Source organism: Stenella coeruleoalba (genome assembly GCF_951394435.1).
Source record: "Stenella coeruleoalba genome assembly, contig: scaffold_72, whole genome shotgun sequence".
Taxonomy (NCBI): Eukaryota; Metazoa; Chordata; class Mammalia; order Artiodactyla; family Delphinidae; genus Stenella; species Stenella coeruleoalba.
In genome coordinates, this window is record NW_027645862.1 from 1208527 (window position 1) to 1228392 (window position 19866).

A 19866-nucleotide genomic window follows, 5' to 3' on the forward strand; every position below is an offset into this window, starting at 1 on the left:
GGTTTCCTGCAATTCTACCCCGCTTTCAAGTCCTCTTGGCAGCCTTACTTCAGTCTATTTTTGGACGATAGCTGTCATTTATAACTCTGCAGGTTTGTGAATTACAGTGCCCCTGAGCTCCTTTCTTCAACTCGCTTTCTTGTGACCTGGCCGCAACACCGCAGGATGGCTTCAGGCCCTAATCTGGTTCCGGCACGGCACGCTGAGCATTTGGTTAATTCCTCTTCCTGGTGGGAAATGAGAGTTAAATTTGCCCGTCCAGACACCTCCAGCTAGTCTCTCATTGGTTCTCGCTATTCCTGTTCATCTTCCGCAGAAATTGCAAACTGGGCCAAACAGGAGGTTAAAGGGACTGAATCTCCAGGTCGGGAGAGTGTTAGTAAAGCGTCTGGAATGTTGCACCCGAGTACCAGGGGAGGAAAACTGAGACATATTTGAACACGTCTCCCGATCACATGGTTGATCATACTCTAGGTTCCACATGCATGTTTTAGCTGAAGGAAGAATACCTTAAACCTGGGTAGTTGAAACCCGTGGAATGGGTACCATGCAATATGACTTCAAAGGGTCTTCATTTGCTCACCGAACCTCTCCAATCCTATCACTGCTGCGTTTATGCCCCTGTACACATGCTTGATTCTCTTTCGGAGACATAGCAATCCATAGGTTTTAAGATACTTACTAGTCAGGAACATTCTTAGGCGTTTAATATGGGGTGATGAGTCCATTTCGTTGAGCAAGGAGTAGCTCTTGTCTATTCCATATTTGGCTTAAGGAACTTTATCTGTGCTCATTTCAATCTCTGGTTTTATGCAGCACCCCAACTCACCTTTACCCTTAAGCAAGAATAAGTTGGTTTTCTAAATTTGAGACCCTGTTCTGTTCTGTAATTCAGTTCCTGTGTAGCCAAGTTTACATTCCGTGTATTACTGATATCTTATGATGTTTCTTTTTCTGTGTGACTTATTTCAGTTAGAATCATCATACCTGAATCCACTCACTGTGCTGCTAAGGGCCTGATGACACAGATTTCATTTCTGAGTGATATTGCTTTGTAAGTAAATACCACAACTTCTTTATCCATTTTTCACTTTCTGCGATGTTGAACTTGTACTGTAAACGAGGTTCTTGTAAACAGAGCCGTTCCAAACTTTGGGGTGGCTGTGTCTTTTTGATTTTAATTTCCCTAAGCTATAGGACCATAAGTGGAAGTGCCCTAGGTTCTGTTGCTTTGTTTTTTAGATGTTTCAGGAAACACCATACACTTCTCCCGAGTGGTTGTTGGCAATTTACATCCCGCCCATCAGCATAACAAGGCTCCCAGTTCTCCATGGCCTGTCCTGCCTTTCTGGATTTTACACTTTTTTCAGATGGCCCTTTTGACCGGGGGGAAGTGAGACTTCATTGTAGTGCAGATTTCCTTTGCAAGCTTGCTTGGTTGGCCAAAAAGGGCGTATGCGTTTTTTCCTGAATATATTCAGGAAAAAACGCATACGCCCTTTTTGGCCAAGTGCATCATTGTGGACGTTCTGCCTCTTTTCCTATGCTTTCAATGCAATTCCAGTCTACCTCCTGAAATCGGTTTCCTGCAATTCTGCCCCGCTTTCAAGTCCTCTTGGCAGCCTTACTTCAGTCTATTTTTGGACGATAGCTGTCATTTATAACTCTGCAGGTTTGTGAATTACAGTGCCCCTGAGCTCCTTTCTTCAACTCGCTTTCTTGTGACCTGGCCGCAACACCGCAGGATGGCTTCAGGCCCTAATCTGGTTCCGGCACGGCACGCTGAGCCTTTGGTTATTTCCTTTTCCTGGTGGGAAATGAGAGTTAAATTTGCCCGTCCAGACACCTCCAGCTAGTCTCTCATTGGTTCTCGCTACTCCTGTTCATCTTCCGCAGAAATTGCAAACTGGGCCAAACAGGAGGTTAAAGGCGCTGACTCTCCAAGTGGGGAGAGTGTTAGTAAAGCGTCTGGAATGTTGCACCCGAGTACCAGGGGAGGAAAACTGAGACATATTTGAACACGTCTCCCGTTCACATGGTTGATCATACTTGGGTTCCACATACATGTTTTAGCTGAAGGAAGAATACCTTAAACCTGGAGAGTTAAGACCCGTGTAATGGGTACCATGCAATATGACTTCAAAGGGTCTTCATTTGCTCACCAAACCTCTCCAATCCTATCACTGCTGCGTTTATGCCCCTGTACACATGCTTGATTCTCTTTCGGAGACATAGCAATCCATAGGTTTTAAGATACTTACTAGTCAGGTACATTCTTAGGCGTTTAATATGCGGTGTTGAGTCCATTTCGTTGAGCAAGGAGTAGCTCTTGTCTATTCCATATTTGGCTTAAGGAACTTTATCTGTGCTCATTTCAATCTCTGGTTTTATGCAGCACCCCAACTCACCTTTACCCTTAAGCAAGCATAAGTTGGTTTTCTAAATTTGAGACCCTGTTCTGTTCTGTAATTCAGTTCCTGTGTAGCCAAGTTTACATTCCGTGTATTACTGATATCTTATGATGTTTCTTTTTCTGTGTGACTTATTTCAGTTAGAATCATCATACCTGAATCCACTCATTGTGCTGCTAAGGGCCTGATGACACAGATTTCATTGCTGAGTGATATTGCTTTGTAAGTAAATACCACAACTTCTTTATCCATTTTTCACTTTCTGCGATGTTGAACTTGTACTGTAAACGAGGTTCTTGTAAACAGAGCCGTTCCAAACTTTGGGGTGGCTGTGTCTTTTTGATTTTAATTTCCCTAAGCTATAGGACCATAAGTGGAAGTGCCCTAGGTTCTGTTGCTTTGTTTTTTAGATGTTTCAGGAAACACCATACACTTCTCCCGAGTGGTTGTTGGCAATTTACATCCCGCCCATCAGCATAACAAGGCTCCCAGTTCTCCATGGCCTGTCCTGCCTTTCTGGATTTTACACTTTTTTCAGATGGCCCTTTTGACCGGGGGGAAGTGAGACTTCATTGTAGTGCAGATTTCCTTTGCAAGCTTGCTTGGTTGGCCAAAAAGGGCGTATGCGTTTTTTCCTGAATATATTCAGGAAAAAACGCATACGCCCTTTTTGGCCAAGTGCATCATTGTGGACGTTCTGCCTCTTTTCCTATGCTTTCAATGCAATTCCAGTCTACCTCGTGAAATCGGTTTCCTGCAGTTCTGCCCCGCTTTCAAGTCCTCTTGGCAGCCTTACTTCAGTCTATTTTTGGACGATAGCTGTCATTTATAACTCTGCAGGTTTGTGAATTACAGTGCCCCTGAGCTCCTTTCTTCAACTTGCTTTCTTGTGACCTGGCCGCAACACCGCAGGATGGCTTCAGGCCCTAATCTGGTTCCGGCATGGCACGCTGAGCCTTTGGTTATTTCCTTTTCCTGGTGGGAAATGAGAGTTAAATTTGCCCGTCCAGACACCTCCAGCTAGTCTCTCATTGGTTCTCGCTACTCCTGTTCATCTTCCGCAGAAATTGCAAACTGGGCCAAACAGGAGGTTAAAGGCGCTGACTCTCCAAGTGGGGAGAGTGTTAGTAAAGCGTCTGGAATGTTGCACCCGAGTACCAGGGGAGGAAAACTGAGACATATTTGAACACGTCTCCCCTTCACATGGTTGATCATACTTGGGTTCCACATGCATGTTTTAGCTGAAGGAAGAATACCTTAAACCTGGAGAGTTAAGACCCGTGTAATGGGTACCATGCAATATGACTTCAAAGGGTCTTCATTTGCTCACCAAACCTCTCCAATCCTATCACTGCTGCGTTTATGCCCCTGTACACATGCTTGATTCTCTTTTGGAGACATAGCAATCCATAAGTTTTAAGATACTTACTAGTCAGGTACATTCTTAGGCGTTTAATATGCGGTGTTGAGTCCATTTCGTTGAGCAAGGAGTAGCTCTTGTCTATTCCATATTTGACTAAAGGAACTTTATCTGTGCTCATTTCAATCTCTGGTTTTATGCAGCACCCCAACTCACCTTTACCCTTAAGCAAGCATAAGTTGGTTTTCTAAATTTGAGACCCTGTTCTGTTCTGTAATTCAGTTCCTGTGTAGCCAAGTTTACATTCCGTGTATTACTGATATCTTATGATGTTTCTTTTTCTGTGTGACTTACTTCAGTTAGAATCATCATACCTGAATCCACTCATTGTGCTGCTAAGGGCCTGATGACACAGATTTCATTGCTGAGTGATATTGCTTTGTAAGTAAATACCACAACTTCTTTATCCATTTTTCACTTTCTGCGATGTTGAACTTGTACTGTAAACGAGGTTCTTGTAAACAGAGCCGTTCCAAACTTTGGGGTGGCTGTGTCTTTTTGATTTTAATTTCCCTAAGCTATAGGACCATAAGTGGAAGTGCCCTAGGCTCTGTTGCTTTGTTTTTTAAATGTTTCAGGAAACACCATACACTTCTCCCAAGTGTCTGTTGGCAATTTACATCCCGCCCATCAGCATAACAAGGCTCCCAGTTCTCAATGGCCTGTTGCCTTTCTGGATTTTACACTTTTTTCAGATGGCCCTTTTGACCGGTGGGAAGTGAGACTTCATTGTAGTGCAGATTTCCTTTGCAAGCTTGCTTGGTTGGCCAAAAAGGGCGTATGCGTTTTTTCCTGAATATATTCAGGAAAAAACGCATACGCCCTTTTTGGCCAAGTGCATCATTGTGGACGTTCTGCCTCTTTTCCTATGCTTTCAATGCAATTCCAGTCTACCTCCTGAAATCGGTTTCCTGCAATTCTGCCCCGCTTTCAAGTCCTCTTGGCAGCCTTACTTCAGTCTATTTTTGGACGATAGCTGTCATTTATAACTCTGCAGGTTTGTGAATTACAGTGCCCCTGAGCTCCTTTCTTCAACTCGCTTTCTTGTGACCTGGCCGCAACACTGCAGGATGGCTTCAGGCCCTAATCTGGTTCCAGCCCGGCATGCTGAGCCTTTGGTTAATTCCTCTTGCTGGTGGGAAATGAGAGTTAAATTTGCCCGTCCAGACACCTCCAGCTAGCCTCTCATTGGTTCTCGCTATTCCTGTTCATCTTCCGCATAAATTGCAAACTGGGCCAAACAGGAGGTTAAAGGGACTGACTCTCCAAGTGTGGGAGAGTGTTAGTAAAGCGTCTGGAATGTTGCACCCGAGTACCAGGGGAGGAAAACTGAGACATATTTGAACACGTCTCCCGATCACATGGTTGATCATACTCTAGGTTCCACATGCATGTTTTAGCTGAAGGAATCATACCTTAAACCTGGGTAGTTGAAACCCGTGGAATGGGTACCATGCAATATGACTTCAAAGGGTCTTCATTTGCTCACCGAACCTCTCCAATCCTATCACTGCTGCGTTTATGCCCCTGTACACATGCTTGATTCTCTTTTGGAGACATAGCAATCCATAGGTTTTACGATACTTACTAGTCAGGTACATTCTTAGGCGTTTAATATGCGGTGTTGAGTCCATTTCGTTGAGCAAGGAGTAGCTCTTGTCTATTCCATATTTGGCTTAAGGAACTTTATCTGTGCTCATTTCAATCTCTGATTTTATGCAGCACCCCAGCTCACCTTTCCCCTTAAGCAAGCATAAGTTGGTTTTCTAAATTTGAGACCCTGTTCTGTTCTGTAATTCAGTTCCTGTGTAGCCAAGTTTACATTCCGTGTATTACTGATATCTTATGATGTTTCTTTTTCTGTGTGACTTATTTCAGTTAGAATCATCATACCTGAATCCACTCATTGTGATGCTAAGGGCCTGATGACATAGATTTCATTGCTGAGTGATATTGCTTTGTAAGTAAATACCACAACTTCTTTATCCATTTTTCACTTTCTGCGATGTTGAACTTGTACTGTAAACGAGGTTCTTGTAAACAGAGCCGTTCCAAACTTTGGGGTGGCTGTGTCTTTTTGATTTTAATTTCCCTAAGCTATAGGACCATAAGTGGCAGTGCCCTAGGCTCTGTTGCTTTGTTTTTTAGATGTTTCAGGAAACACCATACACTTCTCCGGAGTGTCTGTTGGCAATTTACATCCCGCCCATCAGCATAACAAGGCTCCCAGTTCTCCATGGCCTGTCCTGCCTTTCTGGATTTTACACTTTTTTCAGATGGCCCTTTTGACCGGGGGAAGTGAGACTTCATTGTAGTGCAGATTTCCTATGCAAGCTTGCTTGGTTGGCCAAAAAGGGCGTATGCGTTTTTTCCTGAATATATTCAGAAAAAAACGCATACGCCCTTTTTGGCCAAGTGCATCATTGTGGACGTTCTGCCTCTTTTCCTATGCTTTCAATGCAATTTCAGTCTACCTCCTGAAATCGGTTTCCTGCAATTCTGCCCCGCATTCAAGTCCTCTTGGCAGCCTTACTTCAGTCTATTTTTGGACGATAGCTGTCATTTATAACTCTGCAGGTTTGTGAATTACAGTGCCCCTGAGCTCCTTTCTTCAACTCGCTTTCTTGTGAGCTGGCCGCAACACCGCAGGATGGCTTCAGGCCCTAATCTGGTTCCGGCCCGGCATGCTGAGCCTTTGGTTAATTCCTCTTCCTGGTGGGAAATGAGAGTTAAATTTGCCCGTCCAGACACCTCCAGCTAGCCTCTCATTGGTTCTCGCTATTCCTGTTCATCTTCCGCAGAAATTGCAAACTGGGCAAACAGGAGGTTAAAGGGACTGACTCTCCAAGTGGGGGAGAGTGTTAGTAAAGCGTCTGGAATGTTGCACCCGAGTACCAGGGGAGGAAAACTGAGACATATTTGAACACGTCTCCCGATCACATGGTTGATCATACTCTAGGTTCCACATGCATGTTTTAGCTGAAGGAATCATACCTTAAACCTGGGTAGTTGAAACCCGTGGAATGGGTACCATGCAATATGACTTCAAAGGGTCTTCATTTGCTCACCGAACCTCTGCAATCCTATCACTGCTGCGTTTATGCCCCTGTACACATGCTTGATTCTCTTTCGGAGACATAGCAATCCATAGGTTTTAAGATACTTACTAGTCAGGTACATTCTTAGGCGTTTAAATGGGGTGTTGAGTCCATTTCGTTGAGCAAGGAGTAGCTCTTGTCTATTCCATATTTGGCTTAAGGAACTTTATCTGTGCTCATTTCAATCTCTGGTTTTATGCAGCACCCCAACTCACCTTTACCCTTAAGCAAGCATAAGTTGGTTTTCTAAATTTGAGACCCTGTTCTGTTCTGTAATTCAGTTCCTGTGTAGCCAAGTTTACATTCCGTGTATTACTGATATCTTATGATGTTTCTTTTTCTGTGTGACTTACTTCAGTTAGAATCATCATACCTGAATCCACTCATTGTGCTGCTAAGGGCCTGATGACACAGATTTCATTGCTGAGTGATATTGCTTTGTAAGTAAATACCACAACTTCTTTATCCATTTTTCACTTTCTGCGATGTTGAACTTGTACTGTAAACGAGGTTCTTGTAAACAGAGGTGTCCCAAACTTTGGGGTGGCTGTGTCTTTTTGATTTTAATTTCCCTAAGCTATAGGACCATAAGTGGCAGTGCCCTAGGCTCTGTTACTTTGTTTTTTATTTTTTTTTTTTTTTTTATTTTTTTTTTTTTTTGCGGTACGCGGGCCTCTCACTGTTGTGGCCTCTCCCGTTGCGGAGCACAGGCTCCGGACACGCAGGCTCAGCGGCCATGTCTCAAAGGCCCAGCCACTCCGCGGCATGTGGGATCTTCCCGGACCGGGGCACGAACCTGTGTCCCCTGCATCGGCAGGCGGACTCTCAACCACTGCGCCACCAGGGAAGCCCCTGTTACTTTGTTTTTTAGATGTTTCAGGAAACACCATACACTTCTCCCGAGTGGTTGTTGGCAATTTACATCCCGCCCATCAGCATAACAAGGCTCCCAGTTCTCCATTGCCTGTCCTGCCTTTCTGGATTTTACACTTTTTTCAGATGGCCCTTTTGACCGGGGGGAAGTGAGACTTCATTGTAGTGCAGATTTCCTTTGCAAGCTTGCTTGGTTGGCCAAAAAGGGCGTATGCGTTTTTTCCTGAATATATTCAGGAAAAAACACATACGCCCTTTTTGGCCAAGTGCATCATTGTGGACGTTCTGCCTCTTTTCCTATGCTTTCAATGCAATTCCAGTCTACCTCCTGAAATCGGTTTCCTGCAATTCTGCCCCGCTTTCAAGTCCTCTTGGCAGCCTTACTTCAGTCTATTTTTGGACGATAGCTGTCATTTATAACTCTGCAGGTTTGTGAATTACAGTGCCCCTGAGCTCCTTTCTTCAACTCGCTTTCTTGTGACCTGGCCGCAACACCGCAGGATGGCTTCAGGCCCTAATCTGGTTCCGGTACGGCACGCTGAGCCTTTGGTTATTTCCTCTTCCTGGTGGGAAATGAGAGTTAAATTTGCCCGTCCAGACACCTCCAGCTAGCCTCTCATTGGTTCTCGCTATTCCTGTTCATCTTCCGCAGAAATTGCAAACTGGGCCAAACAGGAGGTTAAAGGCGCTGACTCTCCAAGTGGGGAGACTGTTAGTAAAGCGTCTGGAAAGTTGCACCCGTGTACCAGGGGAGGAAAACTGAGACATATTTGAACCCGTCTCCCGATCACATGGTTGATCATACTCTGGGTTCCACATGCATGTTTTAGCTGAAGGAAGAATACCTAAAACCTGGGTAGTTGAAACCCGTGGAATGGGTACCATGCAATATGACTTCAAAGGGTCTTCATTTGCTCACCGAACCTCTCTAATCCTATCACTGCTGCGTTTATGCCCCTGTACACATGCTTGATTCTCTTTCGGAGACATAGCAATCCATAGGTTTTACGATACTTACTAGTCAGGTACATTCTTAGGCGTTTAATATGCGGTGTTGAGTCCATTTCGTTGAGCAAGGAGTAGCTCTTGTCTATTCCATATTTGGCTTAAGGAACTTTATCTGTGCTCATTTCAATCTCTGGTTTTATGCAGCACCCCAACTCACCCTTCCCCTTAAGCAAGCATAAGTTGGTTTTCTAAATTTGAGAACCTGTTCTGTTTTGGAATTCAGTTCCTGTGTAGACAAGTTTACATTCCGTGTATTAGTGATATCTTATGATGTTTCTTTTTCTGTGTGACTTATTTCAGTTAGAATCATCGTACCTGAATCTACTCATTATGCTGCTACGGGCCTGATGACATAGATTTCATTGCTGAGTGATACTGCATTGTACGTAAGTACCACAAGTTCTTTATCCATTTTTCACTTTCTGCGATGTTGAACTTGTACTGTAAACGAGGTTCTTGTAAACAGAGCCATTCCAAACTTTGGGGTGGCTGTGTCTTTTTGATTTTAATTTCCCTAAGCTATAGGACCATAAGTAGAAGTGCCCTAGGCTCTGTTGCTTTGTTTTTTAGATGTTTCAGGAAACACCATACACTTCTCCCAAGTGTCTGTTGGCAATTTACATCCCACCCATCAACATAACAAGGCTCACAGTTCTCAATGGCCTGTTGCCTTTCTGGATTTTACACTTTTTTCAGATGGCCCTTTTGACCGGGGGGAAGTGAGACTTCATTGTAGTGCAGATTTCCTTTGCAAGCTTGCTTGGTTGGCCAAAAAGGGCGTATGCGTTTTTTCCTGAATATATTCAGGAAAAAACGCATACGCCCTTTTTGGCCAAGTGCATCATTGTGGACGTTCTGCCTCTTTTCCTATGCTTTCAATGCAATTCCAGTCTACCTCCTGAAATCGGTTTCCTGCAATTCTACCCCGCTTTCAAGTCCTCTTGGCAGCCTTACTTCAGTCTATTTTTGGACGATAGCTGTCATTTATAACTCTGCAGGTTTGTGAATTACAGTGCCCCTGAGCTCCTTTCTTCAACTCGCTTTCTTGTGACCTGGCCGCAACACCGCAGGATGGCTTCAGGCCCTAATCTGGTTCCGGCAGGCATGCTGAGCCTTTGGTTAATTCCTCTTCCTGGTGGGAAATGAGAGTTAAATTTGCCCGTCCAGACACCTCCAGCTAGTCTCTCATTGGTTCTCGCTATTCCTGTTCATCTTCCGCAGAAATTGCAAACTGGGCCAAACAGGAGGTTAAAGGGACTGACTCTCCAGGTCGGGAGAGTGTTAGTAAAGCGTCTGGAATGTTGCACCCGAGTACCAGGGGAGGAAAACTGAGACATATTTGAACACGTCTCCCGATCACATGGTTGATCATACTCTAGGTTCCACATGCATGTTTTAGCTGAAGGAAGAATACCTTAAACCTGGGTAGTTGAAACCCGTGGAATGGGGACCATGCAATATGACTTCAAAGGGTCTTCATTTGCTCACCGAACCTCTCCAATCCTATCACTGCTGCGTTTACGCCCCTGTACACATGCTTGATTCTCTTTCGGAGACATAGCAATCCATAGGTTTTAAGATACTTACTAGTCAGGAACATTCTTAGGCGTTTAATATGGGGTGTTGAGTCCATTTCGTTGAGCAAGGAGTAGCTCTTGTCTATTCCATATTTGGCTTAAGGAACTTTATCTGTGCTCATTTCAATCTCTGGTTTTATGCAGCACCCCAACTCACCTTTACCCTTAAGCAAGAATAAGTTGGTTTTCTAAATTTGAGACCCTGTTCTGTTCTGTAATTCAGTTCCTGTGTAGCCAAGTTTCCATTCCGTGTATTACTGATATCTTATGATGTTTCTTTTTCTGTGTGACTTACTTCAGTTAGAATCATCATACCTGAATCCACTCACTGTGCTGCTAAGGGCCTGATGACACAGATTTCATTGCTGAGTGATATTGCTTTGTAAGTAAATACCACAACTTCTTTATCCATTTTTCACTTTCTGCGATGTTGAACTTGTACTGTAAACGAGGTTCTTGTAAACAGAGCCGTTCCAAACTTTGGGGTGGCTGTGTCTTTTTGATTTTAATTTCCCTAAGCTATAGGACCATAAGTGGAAGTGCCCTAGGTTCTGTTGCTTTGTTTTTTAGATGTTTCAGGAAACACCATAGACTTCTCCCGAGTGGTTGTTGGCAATTTACATCCCGCCCATCAGCATAACAAAGCTACCAGTTCTCCATGGCCTGTCCTGCCTTTCTGGATTTTACACTTTTTTCAGATGGCCCTTTTGACCGGGGGGAAGTGAGACTTCATTGTAGTGCAGATTTCCTTTGCAAGCTTGCTTGGTTGGCCAAAAAGGGCGTATGCGTTTTTTCCTGAATATATTCAGGAAAGAACGCATACGCCCTTTTTGGCCAAGTGCATCATTGTGGACGTTCTGCCTCTTTTCCTATGCTTTCAATGCAATTCCAGTCTACCTCCTGAAATCGGTTTCCTGCAATTCTGCCCCGCTTTCAAGTCCTCTTGGCAGCCTTACTTCAGTCTATTTTTGGACGATAGCTGTCATTTATAACTCTGCAGGTTTGTGAATTACAGTGCCCCTGAGCTCCTTTCTTCAACTCACTTTCTTGTGACCTGGCCGCAACACCGCAGGATGGCTTCAGGCCCTAATCTGGTTCCGGTACGGCACGCTGAGCCTTTGGTTATTTCCTCTTCCTGGAGGGAAATGAGAGTTAAATTTGCCCGTCCAGACACCTCCAGCTAGCCTCTCATTGGTTCTCGCTATTCCTGTTCATCTTCCGCAGAAATTGCAAACTGGGCCAAACAGGAGGTTAAAGGCGCTGACTCTCCAAGTGGGGAGAGTGTTAGTAAAGCGTCTGGAATGTTGCACCCGAGTACCAGGGGAGGAAAACTGAGACATATTTGAACCCGTCTCCCGATCACATGGTTGATCATACTCTGGGTTCCACATGCATATTTTAGCTGAAGGAAGTATACCTAAAACCTGGGTAGTTGAAACCCGTGGAATGGGTACCATGCAATATGACTTCAAAGGGTCTTCATTTGCTCACCGAACCTCTCCAATCCTATCACTGCTGCGTTTATGCCCCTGTACACATGCTTGATTCTCTTTCGGAGACATAGCAATCCATAGGTTTTACGATACTTACTAGTCAGGTACATTCTTAGGCGTTTAATATGCGGTGTTGAGTCCATTTCGTTGAGCAAGGAGTAGCTCTTGTCTATTCCATATTTGGCTTAAGGAACTTTATCTGTGCTCATTTCAATCTCTGGTTTTATGCAGCACCCCTACTCACCTTTCCCCTTAAGCAAGCATAAGTTGGTTTTCTAAATTTGAGAACCTGTTCTGTTTTGGAATTCAGTTCCTGTGTAGCCAAGTTTACATTCCGTGTATTAGTGATATCTTATGATGTTTCTTTTTCTGTGTGACTTATTTCAGTTAGAATCATCGTACCTGAATCTACTCATTATGCTGCTACGGGCCTGATGACATAGATTTCATTGCTGAGTGATACTGCATTGTACGTAAGTACCACAAGTTCTTTATCCATTTTTCACTTTCTGCGATGTTGAACTTGTACTGTAAACGAGGTTCTTGTAAACAGAGCCATTCCAAACTTTGGGGTGGCTGTGTCTTTTTGATTTTAATTTCCCTAAGCTATAGGACCATAAGTAGAAGTGCCCTAGGCTCTGTTGCTTTGTTTTTTAGATGTTTCAGGAAACACCATACACTTCTCCCAAGTGTCTGTTGGCAATTTACATCCCACCCATCAGCATAACAAGGCTCACAGTTTTCAATGGCCTGTTGCCTTTCTGGATTTTACACTTTTTTCAGATGGCCCTTTTGACCGGGGGGAAGTGAGACTTCATTGTAGTGCAGATTTCCTTTGCAAGCTTGCTTGGTTGGCCAAAAAGGGCGTATGCGTTTTTTCCTGAATATATTCAGGAAAAAACGCATACGCCCTTTTTGGCCAAGTGCATCATTGTGGAAGTTCTGCCTCTTTTCCTATGCTTTCAATGCAATTCCAGTCTACCTCCTGAAATCGGTTTCCTGCAATTCTACCCCGCTTTCAAGTCCTCTTGGCAGCCTTACTTCAGTCTATTTTTGGACGATAGCTGTCATTTATAACTCTGCAGGTTTGTGAATTACAGTGCCCCTGAGCTCCTTTCTTCAACTCGCTTTCTTGTGACCTGGCCGCAACACCGCAGGATGGCTTCAGGCCCTAATCTGGTTCCGGCACGGCACGCTGAGCCTTTGGTTAATTCCTCTTCCTGGTGGGAAATGAGAGTTAAATTTGCCCGTCCAGACACCTCCAGCTAGTCTCTCATTGGTTCTCGCTATTCCTGTTCATCTTCCGCAGAAATTGCAAACTGGGTCAAACAGGAGGTTAAAGGGACTGACTCTCCAGGTCGGGAGAGTGTTAGTAAAGCGTCTGGAATGTTGCACCCGAGTACCAGGGGAGGAAACCTGAGACATATTTGAACACGTCTCCCGATCACATGGTTGATCATACTCTAGGTTCCACATGCATGTTTTAGCTGAAGGAAGAATACCTTAAACCTGGGTAGTTGAAACCCGTGGAATGGGTACCATGCAATATGACTTCAAAGGGTCTTCATTTGCTCACCGAACCTCTCCAATCCTATCACTGCTGTGTTTATGCCCCTGTACACATGCTTGATTCTCTTTTGGAGACATAGCAATCCATAGGTTTTACGATACTTACTAGTCAGGTACATTCTTAGGCGTTTAATATGCGGTGTTGAGTCCATTTCGTTGAGCAAGGAGTAGCTCTTGTCTATTCCATATTTGACTTAAGGAACTTTATCTGTGCTCATTTCAATCTCTGGTTTTATGCAGCACCCCAACTCACCTTTACCCTTAAGCAAGCATAAGTTGGTTTTCTAAATTTGAGACCCTGTTCTGTTCTTTAATTCAGTTCCTGTGTAGCCAAGTTTACATTCCGTGTATTACTGATATCTTATGATGTTTCTTTTTCTGTGTGACTTATTTCAGTTAGAATCATCATACCTGAATCCACTCATTCTGATGCTAAGGGCCTGATGACATAGATTTCATTGCTGAGTGATATTGCTTTGTAAGTAAATACCACAACTTCTTTATCCATTTTTCACTTTCTGCGATGTTGAACTTGTACTGTAAAAGAGGTTCTTGTAAACAGAGCCGTTCCAAACTTTGGGGTGGCTGTGTCTTTTTGATTTTAATTTCCCTAAGCTATAGGACCATAAGTGGCAGTGCCCTACGCTCTGTTGCTTTGTTTTTTAGATGTTTCAGGAAACACCATACACTTCTCCCGAGTGTCTGTTGGCAATTTACATCCCGCCCATCAGCATAACAAAGCTCCCAGTTCTCCATGGCCTGTCCTGCCTTTCTGGATTTTACACTTTTTTCAGGTGGCCCTTTTGACCGGGGGGAAGTGAGACTTCATTGTAGTGCAGATTTCCTTTGCAAGCTTGCTTGGTTGGCCAAAAAGGGCGTATGCGTTTTTTCCTGAATATATTCAGGAAAAAACGCATACGCCCTTTTTGGCCAAGTGCATCATTGTGGACGTTCTGCCTCTTTTCCTATGCTTTCAATGCAATTCCAGTCTACCTCCTGAAATCGGTTTCCTGCAATTCTGCCCCGCTTTCAAGTCCTCTTGGCAGCCTTACTTCAGTCTATTTTTGGACGATAGCTGTCATTTATAACTCTGCAGGTTTGTGAATTACAGTGCCCCTGAGCTCCTTTCTTCAACTCGCTTTCTTGTGACCTGGCCGCAACACCGCAGGATGGCTTCAGGCCCTAATCTGGTTCCGGCCCGGCATGCTGAGCCTTTGGTTAATTCCTCTTCCTGGTGGGAAATGAGAGTTAAATTTGCCCGTCCAGACACCTCCAGCTAGCCTCTCATTGGTTCTCGCTATTCCTGTTTATCTTCCGCAGAAATTGCAAACTGGGCCAAACAGGAGGTTAAAGGCGCTGACTCTCCAAGTGGGGAGAGTGTTAGTAAAGCGTCTGGAATGTTGCACCCGAGTACCAGGGGAGGAAAACTGAGACATATTTGAACACGTCTCCCATTCACATGGTTGATCATACTTGGGTTCCACATGCATGTTTTAGCTGAAGGAAGAATACCTTAAACCTGGAGAGTTGAGACCCGTGTAATGGGTACCATGCAATATGACTTCAAAGGGTCTTCATTTGCTCACCGAACCTCTGCAATCCTATCACTGCTGCGTTTATGCCCCTGTACACATGCTTGATTCTCTTTTGGAGACATAGCAATCCATAGGTTTTACGATACTTACTAGTCAGGTACATTCTTAGGCGTTTAATATGCGGTGTTGAGTCCATTTCGTTGAGCAAGGAGTAGCTCTTGTCTATTCCATATTTGGCTTAAGGAACTTTATCTGTGCTCATTTCAATCTCTGGTTTTATGCAGCACCCCAACTCACCTTTACCCTTAAGCAAGCATAAGTTGGTTTTCTAAATCTGAGACCCTGTTCTGTTCTGTAATTCAGTTCCTGTGTAGCCAAGTTTACATTCCGTGTATTACTGATATCTTATGATGTTTCTTTTTCTGTGTGACTTATTTCAGTTAGAATCATCATACCTGAATCCACTCATTGTGATGCTAAGGGCCTGATGACATAGATTTCATTGCTGAGTGATATTGCTTTGTAAGTAAATACCACAACTTCTTTATCCATTTTTCACTTTCTGCGATGTTGAACTTGTACTGTAAACGAGGTTCTTGTAAACAGAGGCGTCCCAAACTTTGGGGTGGCTGTGTCTTTTTGATTTTAATTTCCCTAAGCTATAGAACCATAAGTGGAAGTGCCCTAGGTTCTGTTGCTTTGTTTTTTAGATGTTTCAGGAAACACCATACACTTCTCCCAAGTGTCTGTTGGCAATTTACATCCCGCCCATCAGCATAACAAGGCTCCCAGTTCTCCATGGCCTGTCCTGCCTTTCTGGATTTTACACTTTTTTCAGATGGCCCTTTTGACTGGGGGGAAGTGAGACTTCATTGTAGTGCAGATTTCCTTTGCAAGCTTGCTTGGTTGGCCAAAAAGGGCGTATGCGTTTTTTCCTGAATATATTCAGGAAAAAACGCATACGCCCTTTTTGGCCAAGTGCATCATTGTGGACGTTCTGCCTCTTTTCCTATGCTTTCAATGCAATTCCAGTCTACCTCCTGAAATCGGTTTCCTGCAATTCTGCCCCGCTTTCAAGTCCTCTTGGCAGCCTTACTTCAGTCTATTTTTGGACGATAGCTGTCATTTATAACTCTGCAGGTTTGTGAATTACAGGGCCCCTGAGCTCCTTTCTTCAACTTGCTTTCTTGTGACCTGGCCGCAACACCGCAGGATGGCTTCAGGCCCTAATCTGGTTCCGGCACGGCACGCTGAGCCTCTCGTTATTTCCTCTTCCTGGTGGGAAATGAGAGTTAAATTTGCCCGTCCAGACACCTCCAGCTAGTCTCTCATTGGTTCTCGCTATTCCTGTTCATCTTCCGCAGAAATTGCAAACTGGGCCAAACAGGAGGTTAAAGGCGCTGACTCTCCAAGTGGGGAGAGTGTTAGTAAAGCGTCTGGAATGTTGCACCCGAGTACCAGGGGAGGAAAACTGAGACATATTTGAACACGTCTCCCGTTCACATGGTTGATCATACTTGGGTTCCACATGCATGTTTTTGCTGAAGGAAGAATACCTTAAACCTGGAGAGTTAAGACCCGTGTAATGGGTACCATGCAATATGACTTCAAAGGGTCTTCATTTGCTCACTGAACCTCTCCAATCCTATCACTGCTGCGTTTATGCCCCTGTACACATGCTTGATTCTCTTTTGGAGACATAGCAATCCATAGGTTTTACGATACTTACTAGTCAGGTACATTCTTAGGCGTTTAATATGCGGTGTTGAGTCCATTTCGTTGAGCAAGGAGTAGCTCTTGTCTATTCCATATTTGACTTAAGGAACTTTATCTGTGCTCATTTAAATCTCTGGTTTTATGCAGCACCCCAACTCACCTTTACCCTTAAGCAAGCATAAGTTGGTTTTCTAAATTTGAGACCCTGTTCTGTTCTGTAATTCAGTTCCTGTGTAGCCAAGTTTACATTCCGTGTATTACTGATATCTTATGATGTTTCTTTTTCTGTGTGACTTATTTCAGTTAGAATCATCATACCTGAATCCACTCATTGTGATGCTAAGGGCCTGATGACATAGATTTCATTGCTGAGTGATATTGCTTTGTAAGTAAATACCACAACTTCTTTATCCATTTTTCACTTTCTGCGATGTTGAACTTGTACTGTAAACGAGGTTTTTGTAAACAGAGGCGTCCCAAACTTTGGGGTGGCTGTGTCTTGTTGATTTTAATTTCCCTAAGCTATAGAACCATAAGTGGAAGTGCCCTAGGTTCTGTTGCTTTGTTTTTTAGATGTTTCAGGAAACACCATACACTTCTCCCAAGTGTCTGTTGGCAATTTACATCCCGCCCATCAGCATAACAAGGCTCCCAGTTCTCCATGGCCTGTCCTGCCTTTCTGGATTTTACACTTTTTTCAGATGGCCCTTTTGACCGGGGGGAAGTGAGACTTCATTGTAGTGCAGATTTCCTTTGCAAGCTTGCTTGCTTGGCCAAAAAGGGCGTATGCGTTTTTTCCTGAATATATTCAGGAAAAAACGCATACGCCCTTTTTGGCCAAGTGCATCATTGTGGACGTTCTGCCTCTTTTCCTATGCTTTCAATGCAATTCCAGTCTACCTCCTGAAATCGGTTTCCTGCAATTCTGCCCCGCTTTCAAGTCCTCTTGGCAGCCTTACTTCAGTCTATTTTTGGACGATAGCTGTCATTTATAACTCTGCAGGTTTGTGAATTACAGTGCCCCTGAGCTCCTTTCTTCAACTTGCTTTCTTGTGACCTGGCCGCAACACCGCAGGATGGCTTCAGGCCCTAATCTGGTTCCGGCACGGCACGCTGAGCCTTTGGTTATTTCCTCTTCCTGGTGGGAAATGAGAGTTAAATTTGCCCGTCCAGACACCTCCAGCTAGTCTCTCATTGGTTCTCGCTATTCCTGTTCATCTTCCGCAGAAATTGCAAACTGGGCCAAACAGGAGGTTAAAGGCGCTGACTCTCCAAGTGGGGAGAGTGTTAGTAAAGCGTCTGGAATGTTGCACCCGAGTACCAGGGGAGGAAAACTGAGACATATTTGAACACGTCTCCCGATCACATGGTTGATCATACTGTAGGTTCCACATGCATGTTTTAGCTGAAGGAGGAATACCTTAAACCTGGGTAGTTGAAACCCGTGGAATGGGTACCATGCAATATGACTTCAAAGGGTCTTCATTTGCTCACCGAACCTCTCCAATCCTATCACTGCTGCGTTTATGCCCCTGTACACATGCTTGATTCTCTTTCAGAGACATAGCAATCCATAGGTTTTACGATACTTACTAGTCAGGTACATTCTTAGGCGTTTAATATGCGGTGTTGAGTCCATTTCGTTGAGCAAGGAGTAGCTCTTGTCTATTCCATATTTGACTTAAGGAACTTTATCTGTGCTCATTTCAATCCTGGTTTTATGCAGCACCCCAACTCACCTTTCCCCTTAAGCAAGCATAAGTTGGTTTTCTAAATTTGAGACCCTGTTCTGTTCTGTAATTCAGTTCCTGTGTAGCCAAGTTTACATTCCGTGTATTACTGATATCTTATGATGTTTCTTTTTCTGTGTGACTTATTTCAGTTAGAATCATCATACCTGAATCCACTCATTGTGATGCTAAGGGCCTGAAGACATAGATTTCATTGCTGAGTGATATTGCTTTGTAAGTAAATACCACAACTTCTTTATCCATTTTTCACTTTCTGCGATGTTGAACTTGTACTGTAAACGAGGTTCTTGTAAACAGAGGCCTCACAAACCTTGGGGTGGCTGTGTCTTTTTGATTTTAATTTCCCTAAGCTATAGAACCATAAGTGGAAGTGCCCTAGGTTCTGTTGCTTTGTTTTTTAGATGTTTCAGGAAACACCATACACTTCTCCCGAGTGTCTGTTGGCAATTTACATCCCGCCCATCAGCATAACAAGGCTCCCAGTTCTCCATGGCCTGTCCTGCCTTTCTGGATTTTACACTTTTTTCAGATGGCCTTTTTGACCGGGGGGAAGTGAGACTTCATTGTAGTGCAGATTTCCTTTGCAAGCTTGCTTGGTTGGCCAAAAAGGGCGTATGCGTTTTTTCCTGAATATATTCAGGAAAAAACGCATACGCCCTTTTTGGCCAAGTGCATCATTGTGGACGTTCTGCCTCTTTTCCTATGCTTTCAATGCAATTCCAGTCTACCTCCTGAAATCGGTTTCCTGCAATTCTGCCCCGCTTTCAAGTCCTCTTGGCAGCCTTACTTCAGTCTATTTTTGGACGATAGCTGTCATTTATTACTCTGCAGGTTTGTGAATTACAGTGCCCCTGAGCTCCTTTCTTCAACTTGCTTTCTTGTGACCTGGCCGCAACACCGCAGGATGGCTTCAGGCCCTAATCTGGTTCCGGCACGGCACGCTGAGCCTTTGGTTATTTCCTCTTCCTGGTGGGAAATGAGAGTTAAATTTGCCCGTTCAGACACCTCCAGCTAGTCTCTCATTGGTTCTCGCTATTACTGTTCATCTTCCGCAGAAATTGCAAACTGGGCCAAACAGGAGGTTAAAGGCGCTGACTCTCCAAGTGGGGAGAGTGTTAGTAAAGCGTCTGGAATGTTGCACCCGAGTACCAGGGGAGGAAAACTGAGACATATTTGAACACGTCTTCCGTTCACATGGTTGATCATACTTGGGTTCCACATGCATGTTTTAGCTGAAGGAAGAATACCTTAAACCTTGAGAGTTAAGACCCGTGTAATGGGTACCATGCAATATGACTTCAAAGTGTCTTCATTTGCTCACCGAACCTCTCCAATCCTATCACTGCTGCGTTTATGCCCCTGTACACATGCTTGATTCTCTTTCGGAGACATAGCAATCCATAGGTTTTAAGATA

The 19866-nt window shown here is 44.1% G+C and overlaps 1 long non-coding RNA gene across 5 annotated transcripts in view; it reads left to right on the forward strand.

Annotated features, from left to right (window-relative positions):
- LOC307181512 overlaps nt 1-19866 on the forward strand; it is a 508875-nt gene that overhangs the window by 285419 nt on the left and 203590 nt on the right. The window contains exon 1 of one of the 5 annotated variants that reach the window (XR_013826940.1): nt 996-1054. The exons of the other annotated variants lie outside the window; for them this stretch is intronic. This is a non-coding gene — a long non-coding RNA (uncharacterized lncRNA). Of the gene's footprint in view, nt 1-995; nt 1055-19866 lie in introns of those variants that run through there. 5 annotated transcript variants of the gene reach the window in all.